Below are 17,593 nucleotides of genomic sequence, written 5' to 3' on the forward strand. Positions count from 1 at the left end.
AACTGTGTCAAATAAGGTTCAAATCAGTTCATAACCTGATATAGCTGCCATATTAACCGACCTGGGATCTTGACTTCTTGAGCCTCTTGAGGTCGCAATTATTGGGTTGCCCAAAAAGTAAGTTCATTTCAAGTTTCATCTCAATGATAGGTGACATTCTTTCTAAATTCGAAGTACAAACGGCGAGTTCTTGCCAAAATGTCCATCGATGTTGCCAACATTTTAGTTGAAGGACATACACTGCTTAAAACGCTTTTGGTCGGTCATATGCCAGATATGTTGGCCTATGAGCCACATTGGCCCCACAGTTAAACCCTATTTGGCTTCCCCTGATTGTCGTTACTTAATTCCTGGGTATTGAGGTGTAGAAATTTAACTCCGTTGCTGATACACTTTTTCTGTCGAAGAGAGCAAGAGAAGAAAAATGGAATGAGAAACGGTTAAAAAAGGAGTTTTCCTTTTATTTTATCTCATTGAATCCTCAAGCACTTAAGTTCCGTTTTTTTAACTACACCACCACTTCTTCATCAATGACTTTTATAAAATAAACCCCTAAGCGATGGCGTCGAAAATACTTAATACGATTAGAGACAGACAGACAGATGGAAAAAAAATTTTATTCCATTACTCAGCACGTCTTAATATCTTGAAGTTCCAAACTGAAATGAACATAAATGGCAATGACACAGTAACCGCCAATCGTCATAAAAGGTTCAACTTTACGGACAAGTGTTTAGGGAAGTCACCGTTTGTTTTTCTGGTTTTACAGATGTTTATCTATCAATTGGCAATTTATCAACACCCGACAGCTATGCTTTTTGAATACATTTTTGAATAAATTTTTTTTTTAACTCAAATTATTTGTGGCGAATTACAAAACCACACAGACGTAGTCGCACACTCCTCCGATGACCGCAGGGTGTAAAAAAGTGGTCTATTAAGAAAACCTTAATGAATGTGATATCTGCACCTTTTTTTTTCTTGCCTAAGGCCTACGACCTGACCTGGGCTACGCATAATCTAAGCGGCAGGTTCAGGTTTTGTGTTGTGTTGTTGTTGCTGTTGTTTGAAAAGTGTATCAGCCATATAATTTGCATATTTTATCTTCTATCTCAGCATTGGCGTTGGCGTTATGGTTGCTGTAAGTATTTGCTCATAAACTAATGCATAGTTGATATAAAAACTTTAAAGTTATTGATGGGAAGTTGTGACATTTGATTTATACTCTCTGACCCCCAAATGGGATTATGTTAAAGATGAGGTCTTAGAAAACAGTTCTTAGCATTTTGGTTCTTGAAGAATGTTTTTGTTTTCCTAAAGCCTGTTTTTTTTGGTCACGTTTTTTGAAATATTTATGAATTAATGAGCAGACATAGCAAAAGGGTGAATATGGCATTCAAAAATTATGGAAAGTGAGGTAAAATAAGTAAAATCATGTTAAATTTGGCCGTGCTAAAACTTATGTAGACACCACCATGGAACGCAGTTGTAAAATTCTATGCCCGCTATCTCTTTATAGACAAAAAACCCACCACCATGGATTCTGCGTGAAATTCAAAAAAAAAAAAACAAGTAAAAGCTTGCTAAAATCGGCCGGGCCGAATCTTCTATACCCTCCACCATGGATCGCATTTGTCGAGTTCTTTCCCGGCATCTCTTCTTATGCAAAAAAAAAGGATAAAAGAAAAGATGTGCTCAGCTATTAGAGTGATATCAAGATATGGTCCGATTCGGACCACAATTAAATTATATGTTGAAGACCTGTGCAAAATGTCAACCAATTCGAATAAGAATTGCGCCCTTTGGGGGCTCATGAAATAAGATAGAGAGATCGATTTATATGGGAGCTGTATCGGCCTATAGACCGATTCAAACCATAATAAACACGTATGCTCATGGTCATGAGAGAATCCGTTGTACAAAATTTCAGGCAAATCGGATAATAATTGCGACCTCTAGAGGCTCCAGAAGTCAAGACCCCAGATGAGTTTATATGGCAGCTGTATCGGGTTATGAACCGATTTGGACTTTATTTGACACAGTTGTTGAAAGTAAGAATAAAATACGTAATGCAAAATTTCAGCCAAATCGGATAGGAATTGCGCCCTCTAGAAGCTCAAGAAGTCAAGTCCCTAGATCTGTTTATATGACAGCTATATCAGGTTATGGACCGATTTGAACCATACTTGGCACAGTTGTTGAATATCATAACAAAATACTACGTGCAAAAATTCATTCCAATCCGATAAGAATTGCGCCCTCTAGAGCCCAAGAACTCAAATCTATAGATCGATTTATATGACAGCTATATCAGGTTATGGACCGATTTGAACCATACGAGGCACAGTTGTTAGATATCATAACAAAATACTACGTGCAAAAAATCATTCAAATCGGGTAAGAATTACGCCCTCTAGAGGCCAAGAACTCAAATCTAGAGATCGATTTATATGACAGCTATATCAGGTTATGAACCGATTCGAACCATACTTGGCACAGTTGTTGGATATCATAACAAAACACGTCGTGCCAAAATTCATTCAAATCGGATAAGAATTGCGCACTCTAGAGGCTCAAGAATTTAAGACCCAAAATCGGTTTATATGGCAGCTATATCAGTTTATTTACCGATTTGAACCATACTTAGCACAGTTGTTGGATATCATAACAAAACACGTCGTGCCAAAATTCATTCAAATCGGATAAGAATTGCGCACTCTAGAGGCTCAAGAAGTCAAGACCCAAGATCGGTTTATATGGCAGCTATATCAGGTTATGGGCCGATTTAAACCATACTTGGCAAAATTGTTGGATATCACAACAAAACACGTCGTGCAAAATTTCATTCCAATCGGATAAGAATTGCGCACTCTAGAGGCTCAAGAAGTCAAGACCCCAGGTCGGTTTATATGGCAGCTATATCAAAACATGAACCGATATGGCCCATTTACCACATACCAACCGACCTACACTAATAAGAAGTATTTGAGCAAAATTTCAAGCGGATAGCTTTACTCCTTCGGAAGTTAGTGTGCTTTTGACAGACAGACGGACGGACATGGCCAGATCGACTTTATGGGGTCTCAGACCAATATTTCGAATAGTTGCAAACAGAATGACGAAATTAGTATGGTGGAGGGTATAAAAAATAGTTGAATGACATTATTTTACGCTACGTACCAAACTTCTGCCAAACCCTGCAAAACTGAAAGCTTCTACGAACCAAAGAAGGACCATCGACAGTTCGGTTTATATGGAAGATACATCAGGCTAAAGAACAATTTGGACCGTACTTGACAAAGTTGTTGAAAGCCGTTTCAGAACGCTACGAACAACATTTTAGCCAAATCGGAAAAAAATTGCGGTTTCTGGGGACTCAAGATTTCAAATCGGGAGACCGGGTTATATGTGAGCTACATTAAGTTGTTCACCAATTTCAACCTTACTTGGCATGGTTCTTGGACATCCTAACATAACACCATATGCAAAATTTCAGCCCAATAGGGCCACAATTACGGCTTCTATGGGCTAAATATGTCAAATTGGGAGATCGCTTTATATTGAAGATATGTCCAAATCTGAACCGATATGGTCGAGATATCGAGATGACAAGGCGAGTTATTGGCGCCTCCAAATAACCAATGGCCAACATCAGCGTCTGTTCCCAGGTAAGGGGCGGCTGGCGGCGAGCGTCGGATCTTGGAGCAAGCGGCTCGCCACAACGAGGGATACACATGCAATCCCACAAAACCCATGTGGTTGGGGCGCTGGGCCGGTAAACCGCCCCCGGAAAACTATGAGAAACAAAGGAAAAGTAAAAACGGACCCAACCAGTGTTGACGGCCCACGCAAACGATAAAAGGACCATGATTTGCTGATCTGCACCTGGAATGTCCGCACTCTTTATAGAGAAGGTGCAGTATACGCGCTGTCGGATGTATTAGAGAAGTACAAGGCAGATATTACCACCTTACAGGAAGTGCGATGGACTGGGAATGGCGTCACTACAACACCAAACGGTGACAAACTATAACTGCCATAACACGAGGCATGAATTTGGCTGTGGATTTGTGGTTAGTCGGAGACTGAAACACTTTGTCTCCAGCCTTTCTCCTGTTGATGAGAGGCTAGCCACAATCCGCATATACGCCAAATTCTTCAACATCAGCCTTATTTGTGTCCATGCCCCGAAGGAAGACAAAGACGAGCAGACCAAGGATATTTTCTACGAGCGCCTAGAGAGGGAATATGACCGCTGCCCCGCCCATAATATTGAAATCGTTCTGTGGAGATTTTAATGCGAAGATAGAGAAGGAGGACATTTTTGGTCCAACAGTCGGAAAGTTTAGCCTCCACGAGCTAATGTCCAGTAATGGGTTGAGTCTGATAGATTTCGCCGCGGCAAAAACCATGGCAGTTAGTAGCATCAGATTTCAACATAAAAATATTCACAAAGCCACATGGCTATCACCCGATCAAAACAGGAGAAACCAAATTGATCAAGTTGTGATAGATGGAAGGCATTCATCCAGCGTGTTAGATGTACGATCGATCCGTGGAGCGAATATAGATTCGGATCATTACCTGGTTGCAGCAAAGGTTCGCGCCCATTTGAACATGGCGAGGAAAGTACGATCTGACACTGCACGGAAGCTGGACATTGAAAAGCTGAAAACACAACAAATGACAGCGGCATACTCCACTTGACTGACCCAACTGCTTGATGAAAGCACTCCATGGCGCAGTGGCAAACTATTGCCCACTCCATGGAAAATGCCGCGAAATCCGTACTTGGGTACCGGAAGCCTCCTCCAAAAAAGCCACGGTACGACCAAGAGTGTCGAGATGCTACTGAAGCCAAGAATGCGTCATATAGAGCAAGCCTGCAATTAGTAGCAACGCGCCAGATGAAGGAGAGGTATCGGAAGAAAAGGAGAGAGGAGAAACGTCTATTCCTCAGAAAGAAAAAGGAAATGGAAAGACGTGAGTGTGAGCGAATTGAGATGTACAGGAGTCAGAATGAAGTCCGGAAATTCTACCAAAGAATTAAACACCAAACCGATGGCTTTGGAGCAGGCACATCATCCTGCAGAGACAAAGATGGATATCTGGTAACTGACACCGAAAACATGCTGAGGATATGGAAAGAACATTTAAGCCAACTGCTAGTGTCCGACGTTGGCGGCGAAGAGGATACCGCAGAACCAATCCCTGATGATGGTATAGAATGTTTGCCTCCTAGTCAGAATGAGGTCCAAGTAGCTGTAACCCGACTAAAGAACAACAAGGCAGCAGGAGCCGACGGATTACCCGCTGAACTATTTAAGACCGGAGGCGACACGCTGATAAGGCGTATGCATCAGCTTATCTGCGCAGTCGGGCTGGAAGAACGCATACCCGATGATTGTAAACCTCAGCATATTATGTCCCGTACACAAGAAAGGAGACAAGACGGAATGTGCCAACTACAGAGGATAGAGTCTTTTGCCCATCACATACAAGATACTCTCGAGCGGACTGGGTGAAAGATTAAAGCCTAAAGTCAATGAGATAATTGGGCCCTATCAGTGAGGACGGAGGCCACCGTAGCGCAGCGGTTAGCATGTCCGCCTATGACGCTGAACGCCTGCGTTCGAATCCTGGCGAGACAATTAGAATAAAATTTCAGCGGTGGTTTTCCCCTCCTAATGCGGGCAACATTTCTGAGGTACTATGCCATGTAAAACTTCCCTCCAAAGAGGTGTCGCACTGCGGCATGCCGTTCGGACTCGGCTATAAAAAGGAGGTCCCTTATCATTGAGCTTAAAACTTGAATCGGACTGCACTCATTGATATGTGGGAAGAAGTTTGGCCCTGTTCCTTAGTGGGAATGTTCATTGGCAAAATTTGAAATTTGCAATGCCGCTTCAGACCTGGTAAATCCACCCTGGACCAGATATTCACACTGCGCCAAATCCTGGAAAAGACCCGAGAAGGACAAATCATCACCTACCATCTCTTTGTTGACTACAAAGCCGCCTTCGATACTTCTTGACATTCAAAGGTATTTCAAGCCATATCTGAGTTTGGTATCCCTGCAAAATTACTGAGACTCTGCAGGATGACATTTGCTGATACGCTTTCCTCAGTAGGAATAGGAAAGAATCCTTCGGAACCATTTAATACCAAATGAAGTTTCAGACAAGGAGACAGCTTATCGTGTGATCTTTTTAATATCCTGCTGGAGAAGATTTTACGAGATGCAAATGTGAATAGACATGGTACACAAATCATCAGAGAACACATGCTACTTGCCTATGCCGACGATATCCATATCATAGGTCGGTCACCGGAAGTAGTAACTGCAACCATTAAAAGAATCGAAAGAGAGTCAGTGAACATGGGTCTGGCTGTATATGGAGATAAGACGAAATGGATGGTTTCAACTCCCAAAAAGCCTTGCACAACCGAGCGGATCAAGAAAATGAAGAATGTTGGGAACCACAGCTTTGAGACAGTCAGTAACTTTATCTACCTCGGCACCGCCGTAACCGAAACGAATGCCACCAGTTTTGAGATTAAGCAAAGAATAATACTGGCAAACAGATGCTACTTTGGACTAAGTAAGCAGTTTAGAAACAAGGCCACCTCTCGACAGGCGAAGACTTCACTTTACAAGACACTGATACTACCCGTGCTGTTATATGGTTCTGAAGCATGGGTACTTGTGAAAGCAGATGAGGTAGTACTTGGAGTGTTTGAGAGAAAGATTCTTCGTAAACCATATGGACCAGTTTGCGTTAATGGAGTATATATGCGACTTATGAACCACGAGCTGTATGAGCTGTATGACGATGATAGCATAGTTACACGCATCAAAATACAACGGCTGCGTTGGCTAGGTCATGTTGTCAGAATGGATGAAGAAGCTCCAGCAAAGAAGTTGACGGAAGGCAAACACGTTGATACACGCAAACCGGGAAGACCAAAAGCCCGATGGAAGGATAAAGTTGTGGGAGGCACCTCGAACTTGATGTCAGAGATTCTAGAATGAGAGCAGAAGATCGAGGCGTTTGGAATGCTATTCCACGTTCGCCTAGTGGAATAAATATTCTGTCATAGCCAATTTAAGTAAAGTAAATAATCTGCGTTAATGTAGAATATCGGCATTACTATGATCCCCAAGCCAAATGGTGACGTTGCTATAGTCAAGCGTATCAAAAAATCTTTTATCGTTTCTTCAGCAAATTCCATTTGTGGCCATCTATCATAAATAATAAACTAAAGCTTTAGTTTGGCAAATTTTGACATCTAATAAATTGGTATCAACTATTATTGGTGTCATTCTTCATAGAAGATCGCAGCGATCTTGTGGACTTAATTCGAAATGTCAGCACTTGTTTCAGTTACAATGTCAAGTATTCAATATTTTTTAAGTGATTAATTTAGTGGCGCAAGTCATTTTTGTTGACATAGAATGGCTTTTATAAGTCAGTAGTAGTGGTCGTGGTATATGACAAAATAATCTTAAAAATGAATCTCGTCTCTAACACTTTATCGATTTTTTTTTTATTTGCTGGATAATTTAATGCATGCATAATTTAATATTTGTTGTTATTTCCAAAAATTCGACATTAATCTACCCATTTGCATCTACATATTGAATGGCTCTATTGCATAGATCGACGAGGGTAGAGAGTGTTCGTAGATTTATGAGCTGATGCTAGTGATCCAATTTCAGATGATTTGCAAAGCAGTTTGAAAAATTGGCTACCTAAATTGATTTCCATATTCGAAAGGGAAATTAAAATAACGAAACTGATTTGTCCGTAAAACGTTTGAAATATTCGCCCTAGAGGGGGAATATTCATAAAATTAAAATTTCACTCTAATTATCTACGAAGAGAAGTCTGGGTTAGGCTTTATTCATGAATTTTTGTTTGCTATACCCTCAGATTCCAGTTCCGTTGGCATATGGCAACCAGAATATTTGAATTTTGAACTGTTCAGCCTTCGCATTGATAGTCCTGCGATAGTCAAGGGTGATTTTTAAATGCCGAAATATGGTTCTCAGAGATTTAATCGAATTAAATTCCAGACTTGGTGTCTGGGAAGATATTAATCAGTCAATCTTCGTTGCATTACATTTTAGCTATTCCATCACTTTTATAATTGCAAAGATCTAAGCTTGAAACACACCATAAAGGTTGGGTAACCTTCTTGATATAACCAGTCCTGGTTCTTCAGAGTACACCACAAAAGCCCATCTGGTCTCGTCTCGTTGGGAACCATCCGTGTAGAAGTCTATGTAACTTCTATTATCATTGATATCATTGACTCGAATCGGTTCTACCAGGAATAGTGGTACAGTAAATGCAAATTTGAAAATTTTGCCCATGAACATTGCACTAAGGAACAGGGGAAAACTTCTTACATAGCAATGGGTGGTGCACTTCAATTTAAGTTTAAGCTCAATGATAAGATACCTCCTTTTTATAGCCGAGTCCGAGTTGCAGTGCGACACCTCTTTAAAGGGAAGTTTTACATGGCATAGTACCTCACAAATGTTGCCATTAGGAGGGGAAAACCACCGCTGAAAATTTTTTCTTCTGGTCTCGCCAGGATTCGAACCCAGGCATTCAGCTTCATAGGCGGACATGCCTATGACGCTGCCCCACGGTGGCGTCCCATCCAAAATCCATTCAGCTAAATATTGAACAGTAGGTGAACTTTTGAAGCGTCGTCCACCCGACTACCACACCATATAACATTATAGGTCTGACAACTGGAGTATACATCCAGTGCATAATACGCAGTTTAACCTCCAACTTTTGCCAATGGCTCTCTTGTAAGTGTATAGGGCAAGAGTTGCCTTTCTTGCCAAAAAGTTTGAGTTTGAGTTCAATTACTTGTCCAGCAAACCATCCACGTATTTTGCGCTTTCAGTAAATGAAACATTCTCTCATTCCAAGGGGACAGGTGACACTTTAGGTAATTCTTAGCTTCTGTTGAAAAAAAAAACTACTTCTGTCTTGCACGAAATTACGCTTTGACCACTTTCGGTAACCCACTTTACTGTCACACTTAGAGCTTTCTAAAGAATAACTCTAAGAGATCTGTCACTTGCCAAGTTTTAGAAAAGTTCTTGGGCCCATCACATTTATTATCCGATTTAGCTGAAATTTGGGAAGTGAGTTGCTTTAGTCCCCTCGACATCCTTGGTCAATGGGTCTGGACCCCATATGGGTCCAGATTGAGATTTAGGTAACTGACATAAGGTCGATTTGACGCACCACGTTTCCTCAATAAAACGTTTTCGATATCTGACAAGGTCAAATACTTAGGAGTGATCTTGGATAGAAAACTTAATTGGAAATGTCACATTCTGGAGCGTACTGAGAAGGTTCTCAGATGATGGCCAATGTGGGGCCTGAATCCGAGGATAATCCATTGGTTCTTTAGAAGCGTGATTAGACTTACATACGCCTCAGTTTTTTGGTGGACTGTTATGGAGAAATAGTGCAACTTTAGGACCATACGACAAGCTCAAAGAACCTATTGTCTGGGCATAGGCGGAGTGATGAGGACCACGCCCACTAGGGCACTGAAGACTGTTCTAGATATCCGACCCATTGACATACAGATTAAGTGTGAGGCAGCCACTGCGGCTATGAGTCTAGAGGAGATGGGAGTAAGGATTGATAATGGGAGCAGCTCTAGCCAGTAATACCCAAAAATAAGTGTACCAATCGGAACAATATGGGACTGAATTTAAAGGTTTTCAGGTGTAGGGTACGAATTTCATATAAAAAATTGGGTCCAAGTAACTTGGGGCCTGCCCCAACCCCAAAACCACAGAAAATAGGACGATCATGACTATTTTAGACTTAAATGAAAGGTATTCGAGAGTAGATTGCGGATATGGGCAGGAGGAAGAAACAGGCTTTATAATTTGTTGATATCGGAAGGGGGCGGACCATCCCCCGTTACCCCAATAAAACCATCCAAAATCGAAAGTGGATCGATATGGCAATATGGGTATTAAATGAAAGGTATTGAAGAGTAGAATGCGAATAGGGTACTAAAAATTGGGTCCAAGTACTCAGGAAGTTGCCCTAACCCCAAAAATTCCTCCAAGCAGACAAATTAAACGTTCATATCAATATAGGGCTCTAATGAAAGGTATTTGGGAGTAGATTACCAAGATGACATTACAATTTGCGTTCAAGTCTAGGTGGCGCTTTTTCTCCTAAAAGTTCATTGGTTCATTGACCCATTATAACGGTATGGGATTCAACTGAAAGGTATTTAAGAGTATAAAACGAATCTGAATACGCCCTAAAACACCCAATTAACTGAACTTCATTTCCGACTATGGCAATATGGGGCTCAAATCAATGATATTTGGGAGTAAAGAACGAATTTGATATCTATTTTCGGGGCAAAGTGCCCGTGGGCCCCATCCCCAAAGCAATATGGGGCTTAAATTAAAGGGTTTTGGGAGTGAAGCACAACTCTCCCCTAAAAATCACTTTTTATTACCCTAATTTTCAAAAACACCAGATCTCAGAGATTGGTACTGCGATTCGTTCGAAATTGTTTGTACGCTAACAGTCACCTAAAACAAAACATGGTTTCTATTGTTGGGGTCGGGTGCCTCGGGGGCAACTGGATATAGGGACCAATCACGACAATATATGGCTCAAATGAAAGCTGCCTGGGAGAAAAAAAAACGAATTTAATATCTAATTGAAGAGCCATATGCTTGGGGGTCGCTCCACTCCAAAATATCTTCCTAATCAGACATTGTTACCGACCATTGTAAATAGTATGTGGTAATATAGGACTCAAAAGAAAGGCATTTGAGAGTAGAGTAAAATTTTGCCCATGAACCGAGCAGGGGCAAACTTCTCACACATCAATGAGTGCTTTCCGATTTAGCATTAAACACAATGATAAGGGACCTTTTTTATAGCCGAGTCCGTAGGTCGAGCCGCAGTGCGACACCTCTTTTGGAAGAATGTTGTACATGACCATGCATGGCATGGTACCTCGCAAATGTCGCCAGCATTAAGAGGGCATAACTGCCGCTTAAAAATTGTTTTCGATGTTCTCGCCAGAATTGTAAAGAGGCTACAGTGGTACGAATTGGATATCCACATTCAGGGCGTAGTGCCCCCACCCATTAGAGCATTAGAGCGTTAAAGAAGGCGCAGCGGAGCGGGCCCGGTGCGGCTACTCTCCCATATTAACCGATCTCCCGATTTGACTTCTTGAGCTCTTACAAGCCGCAATTTTTATCTGATTTGGCTGATATTTTGCATGTGATGTTCCGTTGTGACTTCCAACAATTGTGCTAAGTTTGGTTCGCATAGGTCTATAACCTGATATAGCTCGCATATAAGCCGATCTCCCGATTTGACTTCTTGAGCTCCTGTAAGCCGCATTTTTTTTGTCATATTTAGGTGAAATTTTGCATGTAGTGTTCTGTTAAGACTATAACCTGATATAGCTCCCATATGAACCGATCTTCCGATTGAACTTCTTGAGTCCTTACAAGCCGCAATTTTTTGTCCGAGTTAGCTGAAATTTTGCATGCGGTGTTCTGTTACGACTTCCAACTACTGTGCCAAATATGGTATAAACCAGTCCATAACCTGATATAGCTCCCATGTAAATCGGTCTCTCGATCATCCTTGTTGGGTTCTTGGAGCTTTAATTTTTGCTGGTTTAACAGAAGTTTGATATGGAGAATAAAATTATGCCCTACAACTTAATTTATTATACCCACAAACGTAGGATAGGGGATACATTCATTTAGTCATTCCGTTTTTTAACACATCGAAATATGAATTTCCGACCCTACAGAGTATATATATTTCGGATCGTCATAAAATTCTAAGACGATTTAAGGATGTCCGTGTGTCTGTCTGTCCGTCTATTCATCTGTCCGTCTGTTGTAATAACTCTACAGCCTTCCACAATTGAGATTTGGCACAAAAACGTATTTTTGATGCACTCAGATTAAGTTCTTGAACAGGCCAATCGGACCTTATTTGGATATAGCTGCTATATAGACCGATCTGCCGATAAATGGTCTAATGCACATAAAACTTTAGTTTTCATCCGATTTCGCCTTAAATTTAAAACAGTGGGTTATTTAAAGCCTGCCGACATCTGACCCAAATATGGTCCAGATCGGACAATATTTAGATTTAGTTGCCATATAGACCGATCTGCCGATAAAGGGTCTGAAGCCCATAAAAGCTTTATTTATTGCCCAATTTCGCAAAAATTTTAAACAGTGGCTTATTTAAAGCCTCCCGACATCTGACCTAAGTATGGTTCAGATCGGACTATATTTAGATATAGCTGCCATTTAGACCGATCTCCCGATAAAAAGTCTGAAGCCCATAAAAGCCCTATTTCCTCACAAATGTTGCCAGCATTAGGGGGGGAAAACCACTCCTGTAAATTTTTTTCTAATGGTCTCGCCAGGATTCGAACCCAGACGTTCAGCGTCATAGGCGGACATGCTAACCTCTGAGCTACGGTGGCCTCCATGGTGGTGAAGGTGATCGGATGAAAATTGCGGCCTGTACTTTGTACACAAATTAACAGGACAAAGGGACACACAGACAGACGGATATAGCTAAATTGATTCTGAATCGAACGTTAAATTTATCAATGGGTCTAGGTTTCTTCCTTCTGGGTGGGTTTATGGATCTATTGTATATGGTTCATTTATAATCCCAACCGAGAAGACGTAAAATAAAAACCGCCTAGCTTTAATTCGAAAGAAAGTGTCCTATGAGCATACATAACGATGGACGGACAGTTATTTGAAAAGGGGGATACTTCTCTTATATTCACGAGCTCTGTCCGATGCATGTTATAATAGCTTAAATATAAGATATCTGTCTTCTATAGTAAAGTGTGCCACTGTGCGACACCACTTAGTAGAGGTGTTTGACTTGGCTGAAACCTCACAAATATAGCTAACATTAGTTAGGGATATAGCACCGCTGAACATTTTTATACCCTCCACCATAGGATGGGGTCATACTTATTTCGTCATTCTGTTTTTAACACCTCGAAATATGGGTCTTAGACCCCATAAAGTATATATATTCTTGATCGTCATGACATTTTTAGTCATGTCCGTCTGTCCGTCGAAAGCACGCTAACTTTCTAACGAGTAAAGCTAGCCGCTTCAAATTTTCCAAAAATACATCCTATTGGTGTAGGTCGATTGGGATTGTAAATGGGCTGTATCGGTCCACGTTTTGATATAGCTGCCATATAAACCGATCGGGGATCTTGACTTCTTGAGCCGCTAGAGGGCACAATTCTTATCCGATTCAGCTGAAATTTTGCATGAAATGTTTTATTATGACTTCCAACAACTGTAGTATGGTTGAAATCGGTCCATAACCTGATATAGCTGCCATATAAACCGATCTGGGGTCTTGACTTGTTGAGCCTCTAGAGGACGCAATTATTATCCGATTTGGCTGAAATTTTACATTAGGTGTTTTGTTATGACTTCCAACAACTGTGCTGAGTATAGTTGAAATCAGTTCATAACTTGATATAGCTGCCATATAAATCTATCTGGGGTCTTGACTTCTTGAGCCACTAGAGGACGCAATACCTATCCGATTTGGCTCAAATTTTGCGTGACGTTTTTTGTTATGACTTTCAACAACTGTGTTAAGAATGGTTCAGATCGGTCCATAACCTAATGTAGCTGCCATATAAACCGATCTGGGGTCTTGACTTCTTGAGCCTCTACAGGGAGCAATTCCTATCCGATTTGGCTGAAATTTTGCACGAGACGTTTTATTATGACTTCCAATAACTGTGCTGAGTATAGTTGAAATCGGTTCATAACCTGATATAGCTGTCATATAAACCTATCTGGGGTCTTGACTTCTTGAGCCACTAGAGGACGCAATTCCTATCCGATTTGGCTGAAATTTTGCATGACGTTTTTTGTTATGACTTTCAACAACTGTGTTAAGAATGGGTTAGATCGGTCCATAACCTAATGTAGCTGCCATATAAACCGATCTGGGGTCTTGACTTCTTGAGCCTCTACAGGGAGCAATTCCTATCCGATTTGGCTGAAATTTTGCACGAGACGTTTTATTATGACTTCCAATAACTGTGTTAAGAATGGTTCAAATCGGTTCATAACCTGATATAGGTACCATATAAACCGATCTGGGGTCTTGACTTCTTGAGCGTCTATAGTGCGCAATTCTTATCCGATTTGGCTGAAATTTTGCATGACGTTTTTTGTTATGACTTCCAATAACTGTGCTGAGTATGGTTGAAATTGGTCTTCCAACAACTGTGCTGAGTATGGTTCAAATTGGTCCATAACCAGATATAGCTGCCATATAAACCGATCTGGGGTCTTGACTTCTTGAGCCACTAGAGGACGCAATTATTATCCGATTTGGCTGAAATTTTGCATGACGTTTTTTGTTATGACTTTCAACAACTGTGTTAAGAATGGTTCAGATCGGTCCATAACCTAATGTAGCTGCCATATAAACCGATCTGGGGTCTTGACTTCTTGAGCCTCTACAGAGAGCAATTTCTATCCGATTTAGCTGAAATTTTGTATGACATGTTTTGTTATGACTTCCAACAACTGTGTTAAGAATGGTTCAAATCGGTCAATAACCTGTTATAGCTGCCGATCTGGGGTCTTGACTTCTTGAGCCTTTATAGGGTGCAAGTATTATCAGATTTGGCTGAAATTTTGTGCAACAGCTTCTCTCATGACCTTTAACATATGTGTCGAATATGGCATGAATCGGTTTATAGCCTAATACCACTCCCCTATAAATCGATCTCCCTATTTTACTTCTTCAGCCTCTAAAATGCGCCAATCTTACTAGATTTGGCTGAAATTTTACACAATGACTTCTACTTCTACTCTATTCAGTTCAGTTATGGTCCGAAATGAACCAAAACTTGATATTGTTCCAATAACATAGCAATTCTTTTCTTTTATCCTTTGTTTGCCTAAAAGGAGATACCGTGGCAAGAGTTAGACAAAGTGCGATTCATGGTGGAAGGTATATAAGATTCAGCCCGGCCGAACTTAGCACACTTTTACTTGTTTTTGATATTCCCAACAGCATTCGAATCTGGTCTTTCTAGGAATTACAGATTCAAGATTCGAAAAGTTCTTTTTATGTTGTAAAATTTCAAAGATTTTCACTGAGTGCAAAATTGATGAACTAAAGATTTCTTTGGCGAAGATTACCTTAATAGCACCTCAGCTCTGGTTATTTAATGATGCTCTGTGGTTGTAAATACATTTTTATATTGGAAACATCAGAAAGTGTTTGGAGAAACCATACTTCTTGCGACCAGAGACCATAGACCATTATCTCACATTTGCATATTGAATAGCAAGTTAACGATTTAGTGGAAAAATGCTGTATAACACTCAGATAGCAGCAGGCAGACCGCCAACAACGACAGTTGGAGTGTCGCATATTTTTTTTGTTTGTTTTGCTATCTTTTGCAGCATTGTTTATCATCACCAGAGACGACCATTCCAATCGAAATGCAAAATATTTTGGCTTACCAATAAAATGTCACATCGAGGAGATTTAATGTGAAACAGTAGGAGTTGAAACAAAAAAGATTGGAATTCGCAAAATCATTAAGAGTTTGAGTGGCGAGCTGTGTTGCCAATTGGAAATGCAAATAGATTTGCATATTCATAATCGCCATATATGTGGATATGAATGGCTGGGTTAGAAATGAAGGTGCCCATCTTGGTTGGTGTCAGTATGTAGGCTATAGTCTTTGTTTTGGATTAATTTTTTGCTTATGATTAAAACTAGATTGGAAGACATAAAACACATAAACATGTTTGGGTTATCAACGGGTACTTATTGCTTATTTACAGGGAATTTAAAAACAACAGGTGCTGGAAGACACAGGTCGTAGAGAAGAGGGCCTTAAAGGCGCCACATGTGGTTCTTGGAGCAGAATGGTTTCTGCATACAGAATTCACCATGGCGGCACCAAAACTTGTGATAGATCTAAGAACTACAGTCGAAACCGGATAAGTGAAACGCTAAGAATGCCGCTTTTTTATTTTACTTATGTGTGATTTTCGGTTAAGTGCGACTCGGATAAGTGAAATTCGTTTTTAGGTTAGCGATAAGACATACGTGAGAAGGAAATTTCATCATACTAATTATGTTTGAAAAAATTATTGAAAAGTTAGAAATAACTTTTGCCGAAATGACAAGTTATGGCTTTGCAAATTTTAAGCCGACGCACATTTTTTCAATTTCAGATAGTTTCCGATAGATATGTCTTTTTCACTTATGTGACTTACGTTTCACATAAAAACGATATTTGGGGTATAAAAACCTTTTCATTTAAACGGTATTTTCAGTTAAACGGTATTTTCAGTTAAGCGATATTTTCAGTTAAGCGATATTTTCAGTTAATCGGTATTTTCAGTTAAGCGATATTTTCAGTCAAACGATATTTCACTTAAAAGATTTCAATTGCATTGAATAACATCACAAATGTATGATTCGTCCCATCAATTTATACTAAAGCGTATTGCAGTTAGCGGTTTTGACTGTAAACGGACTGGTTTACACGACAGACAGTAATCTTATAAAAAATTCAATTTGTGTTTGTTTGTTCCGTATAGACTCAAAACAGGCTGAACCGATTACCTTGAAATTTTCACAGATTGTGTAGGTTGGTCTGGAACGAAACATAGGCTATATAATTTTTTGATACCGAGAGGGGGGGCGGACCCTCCCCTTTACCCTAAAAGTACTACCCAAAAATAAGAGTGGACCGATCGGGACAATATGGGATTCAAATGAAAGGTATTCTAGAGTAGAGCACGAATTTCATAATAAAAGTTGGGTCCAAGTACCTTGGGGGCCGCCCCAGTCCCGAAACCCCTTAAAATAGGTTTATTTGACTATCATGACAGTATGGGACTCAAATGAAAGGTACTCGGGAGTAGATTGCGAATATGGTCAGAAAGTAAAGGTGAACCCTCCACCGTTATCCCAAAAACACCACCCAAAATCATAAGTGGACCCATAAGGACAATATGGGTATCAAATGAAAAGTTCAAGGGGTCACCGCACCCCCACAAAAACGCCCAAAATGGGCACATTAGCCAATCACGGATATATGGGACTCGGTTTGTTTGTTCCGTATAGACTGAAAAACGTCAGATGCGATTTTCTAGAAATGTTCGCATATTGTATAGGTTGGTCTGGAAGGAAACATAGGCTATATAAATTTTTCGATATCGAAAGGTAGACGGACCCTCCCCCTTATAACAAAAACACAATCCAAAATCAAAAGTGAACAAATCGGGACAATATAGGTATCAAATGAAAGGTATTGAAAAGTAGAATACGAATATGGCATTAAAATATGAGTCTTAGTACCCATTGGGCCGCCCCAACCCCGAAACTCCCCCAAACGGACATATTCAATATGGGGCTCAAATGAAAGGTATTCGGGAGCAGATTTCGAATTCGGCATACAAAATTAAATTGAAGTATAGGGAGTCACGCCACCCCTCAAAAACGCCATT

The sequence above is a fragment of the Stomoxys calcitrans genome, chromosome 1 (genome assembly GCF_963082655.1).
Source record: "Stomoxys calcitrans chromosome 1, idStoCalc2.1, whole genome shotgun sequence".
Taxonomy (NCBI): domain Eukaryota; kingdom Metazoa; phylum Arthropoda; class Insecta; order Diptera; family Muscidae; genus Stomoxys; species Stomoxys calcitrans.